Raw genomic sequence first — 26,762 nt, 5'->3', positions numbered from 1 at the left:
TCTGTGTTCATGGGTTTCTGTGAGTCTTTTGCATCTGAGAAATTTTCTATGAAGAATGAAATAAAGGCTGCCATACCTAATATCAATATTGTGCATATTATGATTGAGTGGGAGTTGGGGATTCAAATGAATCTAGTCCAATCTTCTCATTTTACAGTGCAGAAACTGAGGACCAAAATGTTTAAGTGATTTGTCCAAAATCACACAGGCAGTAAGTGACAAAGGTAGGATTTGGATCCGTGTCCTTTGCTTCTCAAGCCAGCCCTTTTTTCTGTGTGAAGCTGTATGTACACTGTAGGTACAGTGTACCTAAGGAGTAGCCCATCCTGACATTGCCTTGACTGACAGGGTCAGTAATTTGCCATATGGTCCCATTCATTATATGATCTTCATCTGTCCATCTTTTTTTTGTCTCTGCTATCCCATAATGGATTCAGTAGATTTTTCATTATCATTTTTATAAAAGTCAATTCTCTTCCTTAAGTGACCTTTAAGCATAATGCCTGAGTGATAATTGGCTGGCATTGAACACAGGGGTTCTGACATGTCCAAGGCTCCTTCCTCATCCTGCTGTGCCATTCTGAGAGCCAAGAGCTTGAAGTTAGACCACATCCATATGGCTGCTGACGGTTTATTTCAGCTCTGTCCGTGGTACCCCTAGAGAACTCCATTTCCCAGCTTTTGCATATCCATTTCTTGCCTTTGCCCCATTCACCATTATTTTCCCCACACATTCTATATTTCTAGATGAACTTCTTGTGTACTAGGGGTGAAAAAGCAGGCAGGAGAAAGATGAATAGTTTTGGATGTTAAGTGTGGTATGCTTGGATCTGGCAGAGGGATGGAATTATATTATGTTATATTGGTCAGGCAGAGGACAGAGCTGAACCAAGGAAAGAATCTAACAAGAGGTTTCTTAGGGACATAATAGCTTAGTACAGATCTTGTTGGGCTATGTGTATTCAAAACAAGAGGGGATGATGAGTGATTACAGCTCCCCCCCCCAACACATTCCATCTCAAACATCCCCTAATAATGGCTCTCTGCCATTTGACTCTTGGCCAAACAACATCTGGCAAAAAGCCAGAAGTGCTGTAATAGGGGATGGTCGGGTGGTGATGTGCATGTGGGTCCATCCCAGCAGCTGGTGTTTGCAGCTCTGATTGGCTGCCTGCCAATCACTTCCTTTCCTTACAGTGGAGTGGTCACTGGATGTTGGCCCCATTGTGCTGAATGAAAAATAAGCAGGCAGATCTAAATCTTTTGGTTCCCAGGTGCTCTGTGGCATTTCACATGCATAGTTTTGTTTTCATTTAGGTCGTGGGTAAATTTAGCTTCCCCAAGTTCCTCCTACTTCTGTGAGCCATTGTACCCCTTCTTTGCAGATTTTCCATTTCTGACAATGTCTTTCTTTAATGTAGAAGCAGGGTTTTAATGATTTGGGGTCTACAGTTCATTTTCTACATTCCACTTTGTGGTACAAAACTAGTTATATTTTCTAAAGCCTTAATTTTCACTGAAAGCCATCTCCTATCTCTGCCCCTGTCCTCCTGAATAGCCTCAATTTCTATACCAGGTACTAACAAGACTTTTTTCACTCTTAGGAATGTGAAACAACTTCCAGTGCTGCCATGAGGAAGAGGAAAAGGAGAATAGGTTTTAGTGTTCAAGCAAAAGAGAATTAACTCTGAAATTTTTTGGTAAATCCTGAATGAACTGGAAGATCATTTGTGAGCCCATTCTTAGGTCATGGAATCACAACTTAAGAGTTGGAAGGGCTTTGATAGGTCATTTCATTGAACCTCTTTAAGGTGAAAGAGCAAATGTTAAACAGTTATTCAATCCTATACCCTTTGTAAGGCTGCATGACTAGGGATTCCAATGATCAATTTGATTCCAAATCATAGAGAGGTCCCAGGAATCCCCAGGTTTGGCTATGCTTTCATTCATCACAGAGCGTTTGGAAAGTTGGGACAGAAAGCAGCCATCTGGGTGGGATTCCTCCAGGGAAAGAGTGTTCCATTGGCAATGAAATTTAATCAGCAGCAATTAATTTTCTGTCAATAAAATGTAAGATTTTGTTTCAAAAGGGGAAGAAAAATTGACTAAATCTTTGATCAAAGACACTAGTATGAATTAACTACTTTTTACTGATGTGGCTTTTTTGTCAGTAATAGAGGAATAGTGATGTTTTCATCTTTTTCAGGTAGAGGAAGTTAGACCATGATTTAATTTAAATTTTGGAGCCCTTTCTTTAAAGGCATTTTTCCTAGAGGAGAGATGGGTATTCATTAGTTTCATAAAGTATATAGAGAGTGAGAGAAATTTAAGGAAGTATGCTCCCTGAGGAATGAGATTTTTCTTTGTTTTATCTCTGTATCCCCATTGCTTTGTGCATAATAGTTGCCTAATATTGAAACTTCTTTTTGTATTGGACAGTTATTGGATTATAAGGAAAAGAGGGGGCACAGAAGTAGGTCATGTATTTTGGATTAAGTGCTAATGATTTTAAAACAAACAAAAATCATCCCTCTTAACAAAACAGACTGTATTTTCATTCCCTTTCATGCTCTGATTTCAAGTTAGGGCTTACAAACCCAGTTTATGATATAAATTAAACTTTTGATGTTCACTGTGTGAATAAGAAGAAAGAAAAGCAAAGGAAAAGATATTGGGAAGGAAGGAAAAAGAAAGAACAAAAACTGCCATCCTTTGTCACAAGGCCTGGAAGGAAGTGGTATATGGGTCAGAAGGGACCATCCAAACAATGAGCCTAAGAAGAAACATAATATACTTTATTTACTGTCATTTGGATTTTGGTGTCTGTGATACTGTTTGGTTGTTGTGGGAAATCAGAAGGAACTTGTAATAGTGTGGGATCTCTTGGCTTAGTTTTTCAGAAAAAGCAGAATGCACAGTCATGGGTGGAAGTAGTCAAGATTAGTGTGATTACATATTGTTCTTTCAGTAAATGATTTTTAAGTTCTTTTTTTTTATCATCAACAAATGTGACCATGGACATACAGAAAAAAGACAGAAAAGAGGATTGCATATGAAACCATACATCTATTGTAGACATAGAGTTTATTTTTTACTATATATTAAATTTAATAGTGCAGTATAAATTTTGACTTGCCATGTTCCTTTCTCCACAGAACTTAGATCTCTTCTGTATATTTTAGAAATGTTCCACTGATACTCTTTTCTTTCTTTACTTATTTCCATCACATCACTACCCATACATCTCTCCTGCACTCAATTATTTTCCTGACTAGAGTATTTCACAGCTCCATCAATGCTACGTAAATATGACTGTCTTCCAACTACAACATTTTTCTTTTTTTTTCATCTTTGTCAATTGCATAGGTTTGAGATGAGACCTCAAAATGTTTTAATTTGCATATCTCTTATTAGTGATTTGGATCATTTTCTCATTTGGTTGTTTAGTGCTTTAGATTTCTTCCCTTGAGAACTGCCTGTTCATATCCACTGACCATTTATCTCTTGGGGAATGGCCTTTTTCCTTAAGTATTTATTTCAATTCCCAATGTACTTTAGAAATCAGACAATTATCAGAGAGCTTTGCTGCAAAAAATAATTTTTTTACCTAGTTAATAGTTCCCCTGAGCTACACTAACTTATTTAGATCAAGAACTCTTCCCCTCCTATCTGTAGTTAGGAATAAAATCCTTATAACAAAAATGCATAGTAAAGCAAAATAAATTCTCATATTGGCCATATACAAAAATGTAGGTTTGATTCTGCATGGAGTTCCATACCTCTCTTTCAACATTAGTCTTCTGAAATTACTACTGAGGCAGTTAGGTGGGTGCAGTGGGCCTGAAGTCAGGAAAATTTGAGTAAAAATTTGACCTCAAAAATCTCCTAGCTGTGTGACTCTGGGCAAGTCACTTAATCTCTGAAGGCTCAATTTCCTCAGATGCAAAATGGGGATAATAAAGATGCCCCATTGTGGTTGTGAGGATCAACTCAGGTATCAACAATGATACCTGACACATAGTAGATATTTAGTATTAGTGCTTCTTCCCTTCCCTTCCTGTATTGGTCACTGCTTTGATCTTAAGTCAATATTTCAAAGTTGTTTCTTTTATGTTGTAGAAAACAAAGTGTTCCAGTTATTCTCAACTAACTGTATCAGTTCATATATGTCTTCCTAAACTAAAATTATCCCTTCCATAATTTCTTTTTTATGTCTTGATGATCTATTGTTATTGTTTTTAATTTATTATTTTTTCTTTTTTAAATTTTGAGTTCCAGATTCTCTTCCTCCCTCCCACACCTCCCCTTCTCACAGAGAAGACAAACAGCATAGTGAAATCATGTAAAATGAATTTCCATATTAGCCATATCTCAAAAAAAGTGAGAAAATTACACTTCAATTTGAACTCAGAGTTCATCAGTTCTTTCTCTAGAAGTGGATAGCATTTTTTCATCATGAGTTCTTTGGAATTGTCTTGAATCACCAAACTGATCAGAGTAACCAAGCCTTTTACAATTGGTCATTACAGCATTGCTGTAACTGTGCACAGTGACCTCTTGATTCTTCAAATTCATTTTACATCAGTTCATATATGTCTTGCCATGTTTTCTTTTTTCCTGAAACCTCCTCCCTTGTCATTTCTTATAGTACAGTAATACTCCAACACAATCATATGCTACAACTTGTCTAGTATTTCCTGATTGATAAGCATCTCAGCTTCCATTTCTTTGCCATTATAAAAAGATCTGCTATAAATATTTTTATACATAAAATTCTTTTCCTTTTTCTTTGATCTTTTAAAGATACAGAACTAGTAGTAGTATTGCTAGATCAAAAGATATGTACAGTAGTATAGCCTTTTGGGCATAATTCCAGATTGCTCACTAGAATAGTTGAACCAGTTTATTTTTATACCAATAATTTATTAATTTAGCTATTTTCCATCATACCCTCCAGTATTTGCCATTTCTGATAGGTGTGACACTGTACCTCAGAGCTGTTTTAATTTGCCTTTCTCTTATCAATAGTGATTTAGAGCATTTTTCATATGACTATAGATAGCTTTGATTTCTTCTTCTGAAAACTTCCTGTTCCTATCCTTTGACCATTTATCAATTGGAGAATGGTTATTATTTTTATGAATTTAAATGTAGCTCTATATATTTGAGAACTGAGGCCTTTACAAGAGAAACTTGTAAATTTTGATATTACTACATTGTCTATGATTCATTTTAGCAAAATGTAGTCTCCCTGATTATCTCTTTCAATTATGTCTAATTTTCTTTTTGAGTTGTCTGAGATCATGATTACCACTCTTGCCCTCTTCACTTCAACTGAAGCATAATAGACTCTACCCTAGCCCTTCATTTTAACTCCACGTGTGTCTTTCTTTCCCAAGTGTGTCTCATATATACAACATGTTGTTAAATTCTCATTTCTAATCCATTCTGCTATCCACTTCCATTTTGTGGGTTAGCTCATCCCATTCATGTTCATAGTTATGACCACAAACTGTGCATTTCCATCCATTCCATTTTCCTTTATCTATCATTCTCTTTCTCTTTATTCTGTCCTTCCTCAAAAGTCTGTTTTGCTTCTAACTACTGCCTCCCCTAATCTACCCTCCCTTTCATAATTTCTCCATTCTCTTATTCCCTTCCCCTCTGATTTTCCTATTAAGTTATATTTCTATAAACAACTGTGTGTGTGTGTGTTCTTCTCTCTTTGAACCAATTCTGATGAAAATGAAGTTCAAGCATTGCCGACAGTTCTTCCCCACTCCTGCCATTTCCCCTACAATTGTAAATGCTCCTCCTTGCACATCTCTTTTATATAAGAAAACTTTCCCTGTTCTTTTTGTTTGTTTGTTTTTTGCTTTTTGGAGGGCAATTGGGGTTAAGTGACTTGCCCAAAATCACATGGCTAGTGTGTCAAGTGTCTGAGGCTGGATTTGAACTCAGGTCCTCCTGACTCCAGGGTTGGTGCTCTATTCACTGCGCCACCTAGCTACCCCAAACTTTCCCTGTTCTAAGTCTCCCTTCCCTCTTCTCCCAATACATCCCTCTTTCCCAACCCTTCTTTTATTATTTTTTTTATTTTTTGGAAATCATTTCAGCATAATTGACTCTGTCATGCCATCTGTCTATATAAACTCCTTTTAGGTGTACTAATAATGATAAAGTTCTTAGGAGTTGTATGTATTCCATCCCATGTAGAAATATAAACAATCTAACTTTATTGAGTCCCTTAGGATTACTCTTTCATGTTTATCTTTTTGTGCTTCTCTTGACTCTACTATTTGAATGTTAAATTTTTGATTTAGCTCTGGTCTTTTCAAGTCCTCGATTTCATTAAATATTCATTATTTCCCCTGAATGATTATGCTCAGTTTTGCTGGGTGGGTTATTCTTGGTTGTAATCCTAGCTCCATTGACTTCAGGAATATCATATTCCATGCCCTTTGCTCCTTTAACAGGGAAGTATTAAATCGTGTGTGATGCTGACTATGACTTCATGATATTTGAATTTTTTTTCTTTCTGGCTGTTTGCAGTATTTTCTCCTTGACCTGGGAACTCTGGAATTTGTTCATAATATTCCTGGGATTTTTCATTTTGGAACACTTTCAGGAGGTGATCAATGAAATCTTGCAATTTCTATTTTACCCTCTGGATGTAAGACATCAGGGAAGTTTTCCATGAGAATTTCTTGAAATATATTATCTAGGTTCTTTCTTTAACATGGTCTTCAGGCAATCCAATAATTTTTAAATTATCTCTTCTTGATCTATTTTCCAGATAAGTTATTTTTCCATTAAGATAGTTCACATTTTCTTCTATTTTTTCTTCTTTTGAATTTGTTTTATTGTTTTTTGATGTCTCATGTAGTCATTGGTTTCTAGTTGTCCAATTCTAATTTTTAAAAAATTATTTTGTTTAGTGATTTTTTTTAAATTACTAAAAACTGATTTTTTTAGCAGGCATAGTTCAATTTATTTGTTTATAAAAAAAAAAAACAACATCTATGTGGTTGCCACAGCAGCTGCCTGGGTCCTCTGGACAGACACTCGAGTGTGAGTCTTCACAAAATGGTTGGTGAATTGCTGATAAGAAGACTTAGTGAACACAGTCTCCTTCCACAGGTCTAGGGTTAGATAACTGTATATTTTGGAGATGGCATCAAAGGTAGCTTTAGCAAAGCTGCCCAGAATGGCAGCACAGCCTCTTGCAGAAGTGTAGCAGTCATCAGTTCCAGCCATCATCAGGAGCTTCTTAGGCACAGGAGCTGGGACAATGCTAGTACCTCTAGGGGTGGGGATCAGGTGCACCAGAACCTACCCACGTCACCCAGTGACCTTGCAGGGTTCTGTGTGAGGCTTACCGGTCTTGATCTCCCAGTAGCCACGTCTCACAAGAATGATGAACAGCATGGTCAGAATGATAGGACCACAAATAGCTGTGGCCACTTCCTTGGAGCACTTGACACCCAGACCAACGCAGCCATTGTAGTAACCAATGGCGATAAAAGCCTTGAACCTGGTACGTTGTCCAGCTCTAGTTTGTTTCTGAACAGGCATGGTCTTCAGAAACTCATCTGTCAGTGAAGATCCCAGGAAGAAATCTATGATCTCAGACTCCTTGATAGGAAGCGAGAAAAGATAGATCTCTTCTAAAGACTTGATCTCCATGTCCTTGACTAGCCGGTCCAGCTTCGTGACAGGAACCCACTCCTTGCAGCACCAGTACCGTCCTCCATTGGTGTTCCCTAGAAGTAGAAGGTGAAAATGGATTTTCAGTGATAAATTACAACTTGTTCATAGGGTGGGTGATGGGATAAGAGCTGGATTGTCTGTGGGCTTGCATTGTGTTGATGGTCTGCTCAGGGGCTGGGGCTCTGGGCCCAATACCATGCCTTCCCAAGAAGCTCTCAGCCTTGGGTGCTTGTGGTCTGGGAGGCAGCAGGGTGACTCTTTTAAGCATAGTATTGCTGTTGTTGCTGACTCTTCTTGGTGGCTGCCTTCCCTGGCCTTCTCAGTAACTACCAGAGCAGTTTCCTTTGCCATTTCAGTTGCTTCCTTAGCTGTTTCAGCAAGTGTCTTAGAAGGAGCTTCACCTAGCAGTTTGGCCAAGATGTACTCAAAGCCTTTGATGATCTTGGTCACATTATTTTTTAATCTAGCTAGGCTAAACTCCTGAACAGCTCTGGAGACCCCAAACAAATTGGAGGAGACCCAGGCCTCCCATCAGATTTCAGTCCAGTCACTGTTTTCAGGATTCACACAGTAAACACATCTTTCCTCCACCACCATCAGCTGGATGTGGTTGATGTTCCAGGTGAAAGTGGGTCATGGTCTGGTTCTGTGGGTCCATGATATAGTCCTCAAGGATGTTCACTGAGTGGGCTGCATTAGCAGGAAAGAAGCTCTCTGCCCAGTGTGTGTGTGGGGGGGGGGGGGGGGGAAGCATCCTGTTGGTATTCATTAGAAGCCACCTGGGCAGCAGCTTCTGATCAGTAGTCATTTCCTGGTGCACAATGTCCTCTGTCAGCACATGGTTGCTATAGGGCTTGGGATAATGCTGCCAGAAGGCAGCAAACACTTGGTTCCAGGAGCTCCAGAGCATGCTCTGTGCCAGGAAGTGCTTCACCGTCATCCCAATGGGGGTCTGGGTTGGGGTAGTGTCAGGAGGTGTATAGCATGGAGGGGTTGGGTGGGGGAGAGATGGGTCACTGGGCTTGTGCTCTCTGTGACCATCTCAAAACCACTGCCTCCACCACCACCACTGCCGCCATGAGGGGGGGTCTGGCCATTGCCAGTGAATTTTTGTACTTCCTTTTCTATTTGGCCAATTTTGCTTCTTATAAGTATTCTTTCTCTTTAGTGGATTTTTGTGCCTCTTTTAACATTAGACCAATTCTGTTTTTTAAGTTGATATTTTCTTTAATATTGTTTTGTGCCTCTTTTAGTAAGCTGTTAATTCTCTTTTCATAATTTTCTTGCATCACTCTCATTTCTTTTCCCACTCTTTCCTCTACCGTGTATATCTCTTTAACTCTTCTAGGAATTCTCACAGACCTTGGATCCAATAAGTATTTTTCTTCAAGGCTTTTTTTTTGATAGTTGTTCCCACATTGCTGTCTTCTTCTAAGTGTATGCCTTCATTTTCTCTGCCACCATAGTAACTTTTCATGGTTAAATTGTTAAATTCATTTGTTGTTGTTTTGTTCTCATTTTCACAGCCTATATTTTTTTACTTTGACCTTTATGATGAAGTTTGACTCTTCTCACCTGGAGATTGGGAGACACTATGCCAGACTTTGAGCTTTTTCTGCTGCTGTTTTCAGAGCTAATTCTGGAGGTCTGAGAGTTTTTCGTGTTTCAAAGGTGGTGTTATTCTGGGAAAGGTGTGTTCACTGCTTTCTTGGTAGCCCTTCTGATCTTTACTCAGGAAGGGCCCCTGCTCCCCTGCAGCTGCAATTACTAGTACTCTTCTTGACCCTGAACTGTGACCAAATTCCTTGCTGTCCTACAGCTATAAGCCGCTAGCACTAATCTTGGCCCTAGAACTGTGACCATGGTCCCTACTCCCTTGTGACTGAGCACTTCTCTCTAGCCTGCAACTGCAAATCAGACCTCTGTATTGGCAATAGAGTTTCCAGTTACCTCCAGCTGCACCCAGTACCAGAAAAGGGTCCTTTGTAATCTCTTTCTGACCAGTGGTCTGACCCCCTTACCATCTTTGGGTGTAGTGCTCCCAAAGCTGTTGCTGCTGCTCTGCTTTGCCCTGTTACAGATCTCTCCTCTGAACTTTCTAAACTGTCGTAGGCTGGAAAAATGTCTCCCTCTCACCTTTTTGTGTCTCTGCTGCTCCAAAATTTGATTTAAGGCATCATTTTAAAGTTGTTTGGAGGGTAATGTTGGGAGAGTTCAGATGGGTCCCTACTCTGCCATCTTGGCTCCCCCTTCTTCCTTTCATCATTTCTTATGGCATGATATTTCATATTCACTTACCATATTTTATTTAGCCTCAATAACCCTCAGTTTCTAGTTCTTTATCACTATAAAAACAACTGATGTAAATATTTTTGTATTTTTTTTCTCCTTTTTTTCCTCTTTGTTCTCTTTGGGGGTATGATCATAGTAATCATATCACAAGATGAAAGGGTCTGCTCAGTTTGTACTCTGGTCTTTTCATCAGGAAAGCCTGAAAGGAATGTCTTTTATTAAAGGTCCATTTTTTTCCACTGTAGATTTATACTCAATTTTAAAAGATCCCTTGGCCAATCTTTGTCTCTTCTTGCTATTCTCTTTCATACCTTGTGTAACACATGACCCGCCCACACTAGTGTCTCTTACCAGGGAAATCCCCTCTTCTTCTAGAAACAAAGAAACATTTACAAGCCTTTTCAATTTACAATCACCCTTAAAAGGGTGTTGAGTAGGTGTCATATTCTTAATTGGCTAAAATTCCCATGAAGACAGAATTGCAAAGCTCAGCATGCTTGCTCTCTCTGGCAATGCAGACAAGCCCAGCTAGTTATTCACTCATTAGAATGATATATTGACCAATAAGTTTATAGCAAACAGGGCTCTCAGCAAAGTAGCTACAGAACCTGGCTACCCCCACTATGCTCTCCCCTTCATAACCAGAAGTGGAGGAGAACACAAGGTGCATCTAAGAGGCTTCAACTCTCTCCAACTCTAGGTCAATTTGAAGGACCATAGCTGACACAGATGTTTATCTGATAAGCTCCATTCTCTCTTTAGCCAATTAGGGAGAAATTAGCTTCTTTTCAGCTGCCACTTCTGCCTGCTTTTCCACATAGTACAGATGATAAATAAATACAAATTCGTTTTACATCAGTTCATATATGTCTTGCCATGTTTTCTTTTTTCCTGAAACCTCCTCCCTTGTCATTTCTTATAGTACAGTAATACTCCAACACAATCATATGCTACAACTTGTCTAGTCATTTCCTGATTGATAAGCATCTCAGCTTCCATTTCTTTGCCATTATAAAAAGATCTGCTATAATTTCCTTCTATTTATTCAGTTTTCAGTTTTCACTTGCCAGGTTCTTCAGTCTTCAACCACTACTCTCATTGGTTTAATTCATAGATTTCTGCCTATTCATTGATTCATTTCACAAAATCTCCCCTATGAAATCAATGGTCATTAAATCATCCCATAGTCTCCAGTTACACAATTAATTATTTTCTGAATTTTAATCTCTTAAGCCTTAAAACAGTTATGTACAAATAATCTGAGTAATCACAGTGCTCTGAAGTTCTAGCCATTCTGTAGTCTTCAGAAGTAATTTCTTTATACTTGGATTCTATAAGTTCTATTCTATTCTATTTAATAAATAAATTCTTTTGCTTCCCCATTTAAAGCTTCATACTGTTCCCATAGAAAAGCATTACTCTGCATCCTTTTCAAGATGATTTATATCTTTTTTTAATGCCAAAGTTCAATGCCAAACTGCTCACACATCTCTGAAAACTGTAGTTTTGCATACAGATTTAAGCAATTTTTATTAAACAAAATTTCTCTTCCTACTCCTTTTAGGTATCACACCATTATAAAAGAAGCAGTGCATTTCATCCTTTGTCAATTGCTTTAACTTTTTTTTTTTCCTGGAGAAGTGTTTTTTCTTCTTGCAGCACCAAATTGTTCCATAGTATTTTTGGACCATATTTTTCATTTGTATCTTTTTAAGTATCTTCTTTGTGATTTTATAATTAGGTAAGGAGAAACAATAACTAAATACTGTGTGAAATCAAGCAAATAATTTTTTAAAATCATGTACTGAGTGCTATATTCCAAGCATTGTGTGGGGTATCAAGGTACAAATATGAAAATGGAACTATATCTGCCTTCAGGAAGCTTATGTTCTCTCAAATGAAACAACATATATGCTTAATTGAAATTTATATGACATGTATAAAATTGATTAGGGGCATCACTGTCGGATGAGGGGCTGCTCCAGAAATCCCTCAATGTGGGAGTTGGTACTTGAGCTAAGTTTTTAAGGAAGCTGGGGACTCTAAGAGGTAGACATGAAGAGGGAATGCATTCTAGACAGTAGATAGCCTGTGCAAAGGCAAAAATGGGAGAAGGAATGCATCATGAAAGAAACAGCAAGAAAGAATTGAGCAGACAATTCATTGTATAAAGGAAACTAACAGTTTAGAGTCACGTTATAAAGTGTTTAAATAAAACAGAGGAGCTTTCCTACTACTTAAAGATCTTAGGAAGTCATTGAAATTTCTTGAGCAGAGGAGTGATATGCTCATACCTGTGCTCTAGGATTATCTCTTTGGCAGCTTTTTAAATGATGGATTCGAGCATGAAAAGATGTGAGGTAGAGAGACCATTGAAAAGAATATTTCAGTGGACCAGGCAAAAGATGATGAGGGTGTAAATAATGATTGTGGCTGGCTACATGAGTGGATAGGAAGGGATGAATGGGAAAGATGGTATTTGAGGTAGAATTGGTAAGAGAGTGTTTGTTCCAGAGTCTCCTTGCTAGTGAGGCAACACCTAGTTTAGAGATTGATTCCCCAGGAAGGAAAGCTTGATTCCTTTTCTTAAAAATTCATTTCTTAGGAGATTAAAGCACATGAAAAATGTCAGTGAAAGAAAGAGGATTGTATGTGAAATTGTGAATGTCCATTACAAGAAGCTTTCTTAAAAGATTATATTAAATTTAACACAATAATAACAAACAACTCTGCTTGTCTTTGTCTCTTTCTGAAATTTCTCCTATTCTTTTCTAGATAGTCAAGTGGTTTATTGACACTTTTTTTTCTCTTTAGCATTGCTATCACTATACAGCAACCTCATCTTCCCTTGCCCTCTGCTCTCCCCTCTATTCCAAGCCCTCTCTTTTAACAAATAAGAATAGTTAGGCAAAAGAAATCAACGTTATCATCTCTGAAAATCTAAGTCTCATTCTGGAATCCATTACTGCATTGATCGGAATTTAGAAGTCCTTCAATTTTGTTTTTCTTATATGAGTGTGACCATTTTGTAAATTGTAATGTTTCTATTCACTTCACTCTGCATTAGTTCATGAGCCTTTGTGTGCTGGGTGTGTGTGGGGAGGGGGAACCTCTTTATTGAATCAATTACCCTCACCCTACTTAATCCTGAAACTATCAGAAGATAAGACCTTTATTTGGGAGAAAGATAGCACCTTGTCCTCACCCCATCCTTAACTGGAAGATTAACTTTTGAAGGGCAGAAGGTTGGAGGATTTTGACATTCTAACTGAAGTCCTAGCAGCATCCTAGGGACAGAACCAGATTTTGACAGTACACGCACTGGAAGCCAAGACCAAATTAGATTCATAGAAGAAAGCCAACTTCAGAACTGCATAAGGAGTACAGTGGAAGAGCTACATGTTTAGCAGCTAGGTGTGTGAGTTACCCGTTCACCATACGGCCGGCCACACATGCTTCCTGAACTTGAGAGCCCACTTTTTTCTGGATACTGTATGATTTATGTCATGAAAGTGGAATGAGGGTGGGGAGAGGACATTTTTCACCAATTGTTCTTAATATACCACCTTCATGAATTCCCCTTCTGAAAGCTAACTTATTAACTGATAATCATTGGAGGGAGTGGGGCATACCAATGAGCATTTGTCAACAACAGCATTAGAAAAATATGCCCAACCCTATAGAAGCTGAGCTCTGGGGACCAGACTTAGCGTAAGATGGGAGGTGGGATAGTGACCTTAAAACCCATGCTACAAATTTATAAGATTGTAGAGACATAGAATCATAGGTTTAGTGCTGCGTTGCACCTTAAATGTCATTGAATCCAACCCTCTCATCTTACAGATAAGGAAACTGAGGTCAACAGAAATTATTCACTTAGTCACCCCACTATTAGTTTTCAAAGATCAAATTCAAACCCAGGTCTTCCTAAGTTTCTCTTGAGTCATATCCTTTATTTCATATAATATAATAATAGTCCATTAAACCAATATACCACAATTTGTTTATTCCCCAGTTGAGGGATACCCACTTTGTTTCCATTTTTTTTTTTTTGCTACAAAAATGTCCCACTGTAAATATTTTTGTAGTATGAATCCTTTCTCTTTGTCCATGACCTCTGTAGAGTATGTTCCTAGTAATGTTATCACTAAGTCAAAGAGTAAAAATCGCTTAGTGACAAAGTGATATAGTCCCTAACTGTGTTCTGGAGTAGCTGTTCTAATTTACAGCTTTACTGGCACTATGTTAATCCTCTTGAACAATTGGACATTTTCTTTTTGATATTTTTACCAATCTGATAAGGATCAGGCAGAACCTCAGTGTTGGTTCCAAATTTCTCCTATTATTGGTGATTTGGAGAATTTTTTCCTAGTTATTGATATCTTGCAGTTTTTATTTGAAAAATGCTATTTCTCATCTTTTGACTGCTTATCTATTGAGGAATAGCTTGTTTGTTTGTATGTGAATATACACATATGTATATACACATGTGTATTTATGAATGCAAATATTTCTATATAATTTTCTGATACAGAGGGAATATTAGACCTTTATCAGAGAAATTTGATGCAAAGACTGTGAACAAATTAACTGTTTATCATTTGTTTCTTACCACATTGATTTTGCTTGTATAAAAGGTTAACAAATGTTATGTTATCATTTACAATTATTTTTATACCTTGTTTGTCTAAGGATTACCCCCCTACCTGTAGTTGTAAAAGCCATCTTCTTCCTTTCTCTCTAATTTGTTTGCGATATTTAGGTCTTATATCCACAGGGAACTTATGGTAGTATATGGTATGACATATTATAAACCTGATTTCTGCCAGGCTGCTTTCCAGTTTTCTCAGCAGTTTCTACTTTTATTTGGCCATGATTTTCAAGGAATGCAGTGATTCTTAACTTATCTCTCCTGAATCTGTTTTCAAGTTGTTTTTGATAATAGATATCTCTTATATTCTAATTTTCCAGTTGTTTGTTCTAGTATTTCTTGTTGTCTTATGGAATTGTGTTCTTTTTGAGTCATTCTATTTTTTATGATGTGCCCTACACATAAGGATGATAATTATAGCTAATATCTATATAATTCTTACTGTGTGCTTACTGCTTTATAATTACTATCTCATTTGATCCCCACAACACCCCTCGAGGTGGGTCTTTATTTTACAGATGAGGATACTGATGCAAATAGAGGTGAAGTGACTTGCCCAGGAACACATAGCTATTTAAGTGCCTATGTCTGGATTTGAGCTTAAGTCTTCCTGATTCCAGGCCCAGAGCTCTATCCACTGAACCATCTAACTCCTTGGGCAAGACTTTCTTCTCTCTGATCCAAGCTGTTTATTCTTTCTCCAGTTTTGTCTTAAAGAGTTCTAATTTCATTTTTTCCCTCATGCTTCATTTCTTCCATCTACTCTTGAAGTCCTTGTGTCACAACCATTCTTTTCTTCTTAAACTTTACTTATATTGATTTTGGAGCTACTCTTTTCTTCTGTATTTATTTCTTGGGCTTACCTTAATCAAAAGTATTAAATTATTATTTTAGTTTTCTTCTTCAAATACATCCAAATGAGATGTTTGTAAAAAGTGCTTAGCAAAGTTCCTGGTACATAGCAGGTACTATATAAATGCTTAGACCTTTCCGTTTCTATTCTATTCTGTTTACTTGTGTCCCTAGCCTCAGTTTCTGGTTTGAGACTTTGTGCCAAGGCCAGGAGATTCCTTCTCCTACATTCTCAGATGGCAGAGCCAGACCCAAGCTCTATTCTTGGTATAGTCCTTATTTCACTGCCACTGCCTTGCTGCAGTCACAGATGGGGATGTTGGTTCTTGGTGCCCCATCCTGGTCTGGGAAAGGGAATAGGTTCTGGTGCTAGTGCCAGCCCTAGATTCTGCCTCTGTGTCCTTGTTTTCCAAAGATGCCTTGGCCCCTCATCCTTATCCATCTCTGTCTCATTCTCTGACTAAGAGTCGGCCTTGTCCCCACGTACAGCCGTGACTGGCCATGACCAGATATCTGAGATCCTGCTTATTTCAGGAATCCTTGAGCAGTGCTGTCAAAGTAAAATAGAAAAGGGGTCACTAGTCTTTACATAAGGATCCCTGAGTGATGCATATTGACTTAGTTTTACAATGTAATGTTACCTACATTTTATTCTATTTTTATTTCTTTCGTTAAACATTTCCCAATTACATATTAATTTGATTCCTACCACAGTTGGGTGTGTTGTGGTTCCAAAGGTAGACACCTGGCTGTGTATTTAATGCCTTTGTCTTAGAGGACTCTGGGGCATACTAGGTGTCTTAGCTTCTCTGCTTCCTTTCAGTCACCTACTGTGAGTGATTTTTGCCTCCTGTGACAAAGCCAGATTTGATATGAGGCTATTTCAGGCCTCAGTCTCCCTGGGCAGTCAATCATCTGCTAGGAACTGGCTTTGCCACCTGTTGTAGATCAGACAGAGCAGAACCCAGATCTTTTTGGCTTCAGGCCACATTTCTGGGGGATTGTAGTTGCTTCAGACTCACTACTGCCTCCCAGTTAAAAAAGAAATCAATTACATTGAAATACAGTTACCTAGGGGCAGCTAAGATGGTGCAATGAATAAAGCACCAGCCCTGGAGTCAGGAGGACTGTAGTTCAAATCTGGCCTCAGACACTTGACACTTACTAGCTGTTTGACCTTGGGCAAGTCAACCCTAATTGCTTTGCCTTCCCCCCTTGGGAAAACAAAAACAAAAATACAACAAAAAGAAAGAAATACAGTTATCAAAATATATTTTTTAAAAAGTTTACAGACTTTTAAAAACTATTAAAAATACTTTTAGAACCCTTCAGATCTGAGATCAGCACTCATATCTTCTTTCTGCACTTATTCTATGACCTTTCATCTATTATATACTCTCTTCATGCCCCATTTGCCTCAAAGGGAGAAAAATATAATAAATGTTCTTCTCAAAGATGGCTAAGATTATACCTAGAAAGTATTTTCATTTCTGCAGAGCAGTTTATGAATAAGCACCAGGAGTTTATTTAGATTTTTTGCTTTGGTCTCCTTACTCTTCCATGGTAGTTGGTATTGGTAGTTGAGGGGTGGGATATGGGGTGATGTATCACTACTTTCCATGTAGTGAGCCACCTTCATTGTTAATTCGGGGCTTGTCAAGCTGCATCACAGGAGCCTTGGATAAAGTGTTCCAGTGAAGAAGATAATTGAAAATCAAAAAAGACTTTGTTAATTTGATTAGGCAGAGCTGTAGTTGAATTGTTCTTCATCAAAAGAGATTTAATTTTGACATGCAATTAAATCCTTCTGCTGTACAACTTGCCCTCTGTGTTTCTTGAGCTAGAGATAGTCTTAGCAAGCTGAGGTCAGAGAAGGGGGTGGGGCAGGGAAGGCTAGGTTTTAAGAATGGATGAATGGAGGGAAGTAAGGGAGGGGGCTAGAGTTTATATGAAGATGGCAAGAAGTAGAAATGGATGGTAACAGGAATGATGAAAAGGAAGAGAAGTTGTACTCTCTGGGGGGGAAAGTTTCTAAAAAAAAAAAAACCAGAAGAGACGGAAAGAACGAATAGATTAAAAAATAAAAGAATAAACAGAGTCATCTAGTAGATAAAGAAAAAGTGGGGTATGATAAAAGGACAATATTTCTCAGAAATTTCTCTAGAATGACTACAGATACATGTTTGCAGAGGGAATCCTGTTCTGCATAGAAGTATTGCTTAGAGAATTATCCTATAATCCCTATGCAGACAAAGCAACTGGGGGATTTGTGCTAAGTGTGAACTCTTTCTAGTCTAAAGTAATCTAAATATACTGGACCATAACTGTAATCCAATCTGCTGTAATGTGGAACTAGGCATTAGGTGAATCTTTTAGACCCATCCAGAGGGTTTCTAGAATTTTAGAAAATTTTACCTATAACATAAACCATTGTGTGGATCCCAAGGTTTTCATGTTTTCGGCATGATAACACTTTGAATGAAATTTGTCATAGACATGCAGAGGCCTTAGGATCGATCCCTCCCATCTATCCCCATTCTCTTCTGATTTTCTCTCCCCTTTCCTTTTAGGTAAGCACTTTTCCTAGAATAATTTAATTAAATAACTGATGTTACAGATTAAAATCCAATCCTTTTGACTCCCATTTTAGAACTGGGTTATCTTTGTCAAACAAATAGGGAAAATCTCCATGATTCTTTATCAATAATAATAGTTTTCATTTGCTCAGTCACTTTCTTCTCTAAATGTTTAGAATAGGTAGCCAAAGTCATAAGTAGAAAATTTTGTGCCTAGGGCAAGTGTGACAAACTGTGTCTCTAAGTTGGGCATTGGGGAACACTATCTTTAAGGGAAACAGAGACCTGCTATAGCACTGCAAGTCTGTTGTCTAGAATACTGGGGACACAGCACCAGCTCACCCAGTCTACCATCTGGTAGTTTCTTATTTTAACCAATTATTCTTTCTAATTAGTTGGTAAACTTATTTGTTTAGTGCTGGTGAAAAACTGGAAGTGCCACTAAACTTACTAATTTGATGTCCCTGGGCAAAGTCTTATTGCTTTAACTAATGGTTTCTGCCCATATTCACCCCCAGCAGATCTAGACAAAACATGGGGCAGGGTGCTGGCATAGAGGTACTACGTGGGAGTGAATATTCCCAGAAGGGCCAATAAGAATGTTCTTCCAGGGTGTGACAATATGCCTGGCCCACAATCTTTGCACATCTTTGCTTATGCCATCCACAGGGTGGAGTTTTTAGAGGTTTGGGAAAATTCCTTACTTGATTTTTTTTCCTGAGTAATCTATGCCTAACAGATTTGTCAGCCACACTTTTGTGGAAGAGAAAGAATACTTTGTTCCCCTGACAACAATTTCCTTTATGTAATAAGCAAATATGTAGCAGTGTCAGAGTCAGTGACAGCAATCCTTGCACATATGCTATGGTTGAAATCAATAGGTTGTAATCAGCAAATATCTATTAAATGGTGACTGAGTTGACACAGTTCTGTAAAATAGCAGCATTAAATACTATAAGATAGCATGTAAACTATTGGGAAAGGAAACAGGACTAGAGAGAGGGACTGAAAAACAAACCTCGCCAAGTGTCCAGGCTCCTTCCTTCTCTCCAGTTATCTTTCACAGCACCTCTGTTTAGTTCAGAAAGAATGAGATTGATATTGGTATGCTCTTAACCACAAGGTTCTAGTACACACATCTTTATATACTTATGAAAGATACTTGCCAAATACCTACTTAATGAAACAGTGATTGCCATATCTTATGTTCTAGTAAACTAAGTCAAATAAGGAAATTATGTCAAGGTCAGCCATTTCTCAGACTCCTGAATTACTGAATTTTAACCTGCTTCCTTGATCTTCCTTGTTCTGAGGTGAGAGTCTGAGAAGGGGCCCTATCTGTGCCTTTTAACTCTTAATTCATCTGTTTCTGATTTTTTTTTTTTTTTACTTCTCATCTTCCTTGGGTCAGTCGCCTGAGTTTGAATTTTAGAACCCTAGTGGTGATGGAAGTTAATAACTCAGGCTTCCATAGTATGTTGAGTTTTTAAAAGTGCTTTCCTTAGAACAACACTATTAGGTAAGTATTATGATCTCCATTTTACATGAAGGAAATTGGGGTTCACAGAGGTGATATGTCTTGTCCAGTGTCACATATCCAGTAAATGTTAGAGCTGGGATTTGAGCTCATGTCTCCTTACTCCAAATCTTGTGTTTTTTTCAGTGTACTGCACAGCATCCCTAATGGAAAATCTCTGCTTTCTGAGATTTCTGTATTAATTGGAGGCCAGAGTGGGCCATTTATTATCAATCTACCTTTCTATTTGTGTATTTCCTTTCAGTGTTCTAAGAGGGTGTTGAGGTGATTTCAGGCCCTAATGAGTAAGGCATTTATTAACATCAGCTCATAAAAATTCCAATGCTCTGCCTTATTTAAACTTTCTTTTTGATATAAATCAGCTCTGTTTACTTAACTCTTTAAGTGGCATTATTACTATTTTTATTATGATCTCTAGCCCATCAGTGGTTGAAAAGCAAAGCCTTTCAAATAGACTTATTTATTTCTTTTCACATCTCTAAAGAAGGTGTGAGCCAGAGATGGCAAGCTTAGAAGGAGAAAAGGCAGCTTTGCTTCAGCTGGTCCTTTTCTCTGGTCTCAAAGATTGGCGTTTCCTAGAGCAGAGTAGGACATAGAAGCAGTTAAGTAAAGGAGAACCTAGGGAAAAACCAGGAAGCTTTACAGCTTCTAGGCTTGGTCTTGACAAGGAAGCTTCATTGTTTTGTATGAGTTATTGCATATTCATGGCCATAAACAAATATGAGTGTGAATATACTAGAATTATACTTCTGCAGCTCTCCATCTAGATGAAATACCAATGACTGACATAGCATCAAAAGCAAGATGGCAAACTAGCAAAGTTTAGATACCCCTGCAATCGATACATTGGATTCATATGCTTATTTAGAAAGCAGCAGACCTCTCTTAGAGAAAGTGCTAAAAGGATTGAGGGTAAGGCAGGCACAAAATAAAAGAAGGGTTTTACATTTTTTCCAATGGCCTCCAATTTCTGCCTGTACTCCCAGAGGAAGAACTTGCTGTGTGCTTCTTTCAGACAACATTAGAAAGTGGATATAATGCCAATATAATGTTTCTTAGATGCTCTAAATCTGTGCTCATTTGTGAGAAACACCCTCTTGTTTACCTCCTACAGGCACAAAGAAACCTGAAGACAAATTCCTAGTCTCATTTCTAGTAGCAAGTAATTCTCAGGAGATTGCCAATACCATGATCTTTTAATGTGGATGTATTATTTTGTACATAAATTGATTCTTGGCTCCATGCATGGGGTGGGTGGGTGGGGGAAGCAGAGGCCACACAGGAGCAAACATAGTGTATGAGGTAGAGTCCAAAAAGTATAGAAAGAACCTCATTAAGGAAGTGAAATTTGGGAGGGAAGGAAATATGTTGTGCTTAGTCAAAGAATCATTAAATGGTGTAAAAAGCAAATAATAATGACAACAAAAATGAAAATAAAATAGCCCACAATGACTAATAGACTTGTAAAAGACAAAACAAAAAACACAAACATAATCTGTTGTTTCATTTCCCTCTCCTATTCTCTGTAGTACAAAGTGAGTGTTTTTTTTATCTCTTCAGCTTTACACTGCCTGTCTCCCATGCCTTGAATGTATTGCCTTCCCTCTGCTGTCACTTAGAATCCCTAACTTCATTCAAGGCTTACCTCATGGGGCAGTTTCCTCCAAGAAGCTTCTTCTGACCCATCTATTTTTATTATTAGTACTTCTCCTTTCTAAAATTACCTTATCCCAATAGGAAGTAAGTTTCATGAAGTCAGTATCTATTTGTCATTTTGTGTTTAAATGCTCTGTATCTAGCATAGTATCTCCCACTTAACAAGTATTTATTAGGTGCTTGTCGGATTGGTTGGGGGAAGAAAAGAAGAAAAAAAGGGGCTAGAAACAATTCTCATGTTCTCCATTTCTGTCTTTCTACCACCTCCCCCAGATACTTTGAATTTATCACACTAACTTTTCTTTTTCTTCTTTCTTTATATCCATTCTCTCAATCTTTATTGATTGATGGCATCAGAAATAGGACTTAGTTGATGTTACTTTACAAAAACACTTTTCTTTCATCCTGGTTTTCTAATCCAGGGTGAGGTAATTGACCAGACAAGCAGTAGGCAGGGGATGGAGAGGCTAGTATTAATTTAATTGAGTCAATTTGTTCACATTAGAATATCACCTTTTACAATATTTTGAAAAGGAATTCAACTAAACAGTTGGCTTTGCCTGGGTATAGGAGTGGGGGAAGGGCTGAGCTGGCCATATCCATTCCACCTTCCTTGAAGACATCAATAATTTCTTTCTGAGAAACCCTGGCCAGATACAGAATCAGGAGAGGATCCCTGTTTTATGCCTCTTCCACATTTCTACTGGCAATTGATTTCTTTTCTCTATGTAAGTCTTTTCTCTGCTTGCTTCTGCTGCAGCAATGCAGGAAGCCAGTCTTAGTGGAATTTTTTATCCATCACTACTTCCTTCCAATGTCCTTGCCCACATGCCAGTAGATACCAAAGTCAAATACTGGTATCAAGCACCACAAAAAAATAAATTTATTCCTAACTTAGGATAAGGAAGATTGGGAGGGATCCCTGGAAAAGGTAGAAAAGAATCCTGGATTTGAAGTCATATATCTTAGGTTTGAATTCCACTTCTGCTACTTAATACCCGTGTGACCTGGGCTAAATCACTCGATCTCTCTGGGCCTAAATATCCTTAATGTAAAATATGTTGATTGAACTAGATAAATTGCTCTTAACCTTGTTGTTTGGGTTTGGAATTTTGGGCATTTGCACCCCTTTGCAGCATAATGTTTTTAAAGAAATGATGGAAGCAAATGCTAACATTTCTATTATTAAGATTAGTAAAAAAATAAAGATGTAATTTTGCCCTTCTAAGTTCATAGACCCCCTGAAGTCTATCCCCAAAGGGAGGTATCTAGACCCAAGAGGATCTGTGAACTACAGGTTAAGAATCCCTGGACTCCATTGTCCTTTCCAGCTCTAAATATACAATTTAATAACTTCATGGGCAAAAGTTAAAGAAAGTTTGTGTGGGTTGATCAAGATGCCATACTACGTGGGGAAGAGAATTGGACTAGATAGGTGAAGCTATAGTAGGTGTCAGGGCCTCTAGGGAAGAATTGTATTTATTTAGAAAATTGAATCCTTTTAACTTAGACTTGGCCATCTCTGTTACTCATAAAAGTTTCCGCTACATTTTTTTTGCTAGTAACAGTAACAAAGGTAGATATGGAACCCAAACGTGTGCCTCAGTTTGTTTTTTAGAGGGATAACTTTAACTTTATGCTCCATCTCCATACTTGTCTCCAGTTCCTACTGTTTCCATTTTACCAAAACTGAACTTAAACCAGTTGGCTGTCATCCATGCTCATGACTCTATCTTATGCCAAGACAGCAGGAACGTTACATGGTCAAGGTTGGTTGATCAGGAAACATGAAACAAGCAGTGGTATCTGGTAGATTCAGTCCAAGCTGCTTCCTATTAGTTATATGTATCTGTAATCTTGCCCTTTCTTTCATGTATCTCCTTTATGCATGGAATTGATGGTATAGTGGATTAAAAGAACGGACTTCTGAGGTGAACCTTCCTAATTTAACCCTACCCCAAATCTTTTCATTCCTGTTTTAATCATCCCATTTGGACTTTAGAATTCAGTTTTTGGAGAAGGATGTGGTTGCTATTAATGTACAGTTATGCCCAAGTTATTTCACGTGTGGATGTATTTTGTCTTTCTAACTAATTTGTAAAATTCTTGGGAGTAGGGACCACCTCTTCTATTTCTTTTATATTCTTTAAAAATCTCCACTAAAGCTTTTGCCACAGATAGGACATCATTGAAAACCTATTGACTGAAATGTAGCTCTCCTCAATGAAAACTCTTTCAGGTTCCGAATGATCACAGCCTGGTTGGAAATTGGTTATGTACCTTGGCCTCCTGAGAGCTAAGGGAGTTGATGGAGGATGGAGTATCTGTAGAGGCACAAGTCCTCTGAGCCTCCCAGTATGGCATATCCTGGGATATGAGGTGAAAAACTATATGGTACTAAATTAAGAAGACTGTACTGAAAGAGAAACTAGTAGAAAATCTGCTGGATGGTGGAATTGATTCAGTACTGAACCAATAGATTTGGGTAGAGAGATCTGAGATTGAAATACTGGAAAGAGATAACTGGTTATTAGGTAGAAGTAGGGGGATTGATAGCAATTAGGTTTCTGAAGAAGATGAAAAGCCATGTCCACATGTGAGTGTGAGCTATCAGGGAGGGAATAGAGGATAGGGACATATTGCCTTTGATGTGGTGGATATATTCCTGAAAAGCTGTGCAAAAATTGAATTTTTGTGGATCAGGTAATATTTTAACTTAACTGGGGAAGACTACTTTAAAGGAACCCTGAAGTAAATCTTTTGAAAACTTTTTGTAATATAATAACAATTTAATTCTTCCATTTTGCAAATAAAGATATTTATATTTGAAATTTTCTTAAAGGAAGTCATATGTCTATAGGAAAACAAACATATTAGCAAGAGGGGTGTGTGTGTGTGTGTGTGTGTGTGTGTGTGTGTGTGTGTAGGTACATGTGGGGAGCCTTTGCACACCATAGACCTTGGGGCAGCCAACTTAGTTACTTTCTCATTCCCCTAGATCAATTTAAATTAAATCAAATGTTTAAAAGCCCTCCCTCTCAGTTTGCATTTGCTGTTCTAAGTCTTCTTTAACAGCTAATTAGTTTAATGAGTTTTCTTAATTCTCAGCTATTATAAAATCCTGCTCCTACACAAAAAGCCAACCTTTTGCTAAAAGAAAAGCATCGTTATTTTTTCTACCTAGACTTTTCCTAGGTTAGTGCTCTCCTTCCCCCTTGTCCCTTTGGCACTTGAGCCTGGCGTTCTTGGCATCAGGATACCAAGGCTTCTTTGATTTAATTTATGTTTGTCCAAGTAGAGCCATTTATTCTGTTACTGAGCTTGGTCCCCTACCTGGTAACCCTGACTGGGTTTGGGTGAGCAGAAAACTGCTTTACAACTGGCCTTTAAAAAAAAAGATCCATTATTTCTTCATAAAATTGCAGAGAAAATTGAGGAATTAAGTCCCTGACATATGGTACAGAGTGCTTTCATTTCATTTGCCAGCAGAGAGGTGGAAGGGCACAGGACACAATGGAAATGGCATCTCCTTATTTTAGGAAGATCCTGACTAGTTTGAGGGGAAGCAGAAGGATGACTAGAACACCTGAAGTCCCAAGAGAAGATCATCTAGGGGAACTTGAACAAGAAAAGAGAAAGACTTGAAGGGAGGAGAGAGGAGCTACAGGCTGTTGCCTTTCAAGATTTGTAGAGGAGAGGGGAGGGCAGGGGAGCGAAGCAGAGAAGAGGGGAGGGATATTTGGAGAAGGATTACATTTGTTTGAGTTAGCCTTGGGTTATCCAACTAGGAATAGTGAATGGAAGCTGATTGGCGCAGCAGATGTAAATTAATTCCAAATGGAACATTGGTTGCCTGAGAATATAGTGTCTTTCCTACCATTATAGGTCTTCCAGTGAAGCACTGGGCACACATCAAGGGCTTAATAAATGGTTGTTGGATAACCACTTTTGGGGGGATTTTTTTTTGAGGGGGATGTCACTTAGGTATGGCATTCTGGCTATCCATTTGTCCTCTCTTTTTTCTCCATGTAAGAGAGATATGGATTAGCTTTGAATAGGCCCCAGGGTCCATTCAAACTCTGATATTGTAGAATTTTATTAATTTCTTTTAAGACCTCTCAGAAAGCAGTCTGCAGTCTTGTTTGGAATAACATAAATCTGAATTCAAATATGAAACATCTGAACACACAATTTAGGGATCTCTTAAGGAACAAAGCAAGCAACATAGATATTATATGTGAAAAGAGGCTGACAACTAGAGAGAACCTTTTCTTCTTATTGCAAAACAAAACAAGACAAAACAATATTGAGATGAATTCAGGCCATTTGGGTGCTGTCCCATCTGAAATAAATAGATCTGTGCTCTCCTAAATTCAGATATTCCCTCCAAGGATGCAGATGAGCAACTGATCCATACCTTCCTATCCTGTGCATTGCTCATGCATATCCTCCCAAAATTTTGTCACAGGGAGGACCAGGGGTCCTCCTCCATTTATCATCATCAGTCTCCCAGTGGAACACTCTGGTCATCCATTTGTCATTCCTCCACTCTCCATGTGACCAGTTTATCTTCTTTTTCTGTTATGCAATTATGTTGGGTCATCATCTACTCCCATTCTTCAGAGTTCTTCCTAAGTTATATGTTTTAGTCTGTTCACACCCACTAGGAGCTTCTCTATTGCCAGCTGACTGATGCTTATCTTCAATTCTTTGGAGGCAGTCATTTTCAAGGTCTTGCAGATATATGGCAGCATTGTGTTATATTTTCAGTACAAAATGTTTGTCTTGAAAGGACCAGCTTTTGCTATTATAGGAAGCTTAGAGTTAGTACAAGTGCTTTGCAGTTTACTGGAAGCAGTCCAGCCTTCTCTCCTCCTTTTCAGTTCTGAACCAATAAAGCCAAAACTCAGTTCTAGGCACTGTTTTTAGCCCTGGGGATACAAAAGAAGGCAAAAACACTATCCTTGCACTGAAAGAGCTCACATTCTAATGGAGGAGATAACATGTAGATAAACTAAAATATGTGCAAGTTACATAGGGAGTCAATGGAAGGTTATCTCAAAGGGATAGGCAGTAGCAACTGAATTGACCCAGAAAGACCTGAAGAAGGTATTATTTGAGCTAAATCTTAAAGGAAGCCAGAAAAATTAAGAAGCAGTCATAAAGACAGACAGCCTGATAGGCATGGGAAGTTGCCTCTACATATGAGGAAACTGATGTTCAATAGGTGAAGTAATGTACCTGTTGTTGTCTAGGGGTGCTGGGAACCCCAAAATCCAAGGGCAAAAGACATGGGTCCTGCCTTGAGAGAATTCAATTCAAGCCTTCTTTTAGTGAGAGACAATGTTTATTAAAACATATTTTGAGATTTTAAGAATCTACCCTTTGGTAGATGAGACTAACCCTCTTTTTAGGAAAAGATCTGTGGAAAGATTTGGATGGGAGTAAACCTGGCATCCACTTCAGAAGGGGTCTAGATAGGATTAAA

At 38.1% G+C, this 26,762-nt stretch overlaps 1 protein-coding gene and 2 pseudogenes across 11 annotated transcripts in view; 1 reads left to right on the top strand and 2 right to left on the bottom strand.

Moving 5' to 3' along the window:
* Window positions 1-26,762, top strand: part of RBFOX3 (RNA binding fox-1 homolog 3) — a 1,004,344-nt gene that overhangs the window by 440,370 nt on the left and 537,212 nt on the right. The window lies entirely within an intron of this gene.
* On the bottom strand, window positions 7,012-7,725 carry LOC138152235 (small ribosomal subunit protein uS5 pseudogene; annotated as a pseudogene).
* On the bottom strand, window positions 7,971-8,650 carry LOC138152749 (PRELI domain-containing protein 1, mitochondrial pseudogene; annotated as a pseudogene).

Source organism: Petaurus breviceps, unplaced genomic scaffold, assembly GCF_028583685.1.
Source record: "Petaurus breviceps papuanus isolate PSGF00001 unplaced genomic scaffold, PetGlider_PUasm1.0 90925, whole genome shotgun sequence".
Classification (NCBI taxonomy): Eukaryota; Metazoa; Chordata; class Mammalia; order Diprotodontia; family Petauridae; genus Petaurus; species Petaurus breviceps.
The sequence above is the reverse complement of the archived record's forward strand: the minus strand, read 5'-3'. Positions and strand labels throughout refer to the sequence as shown.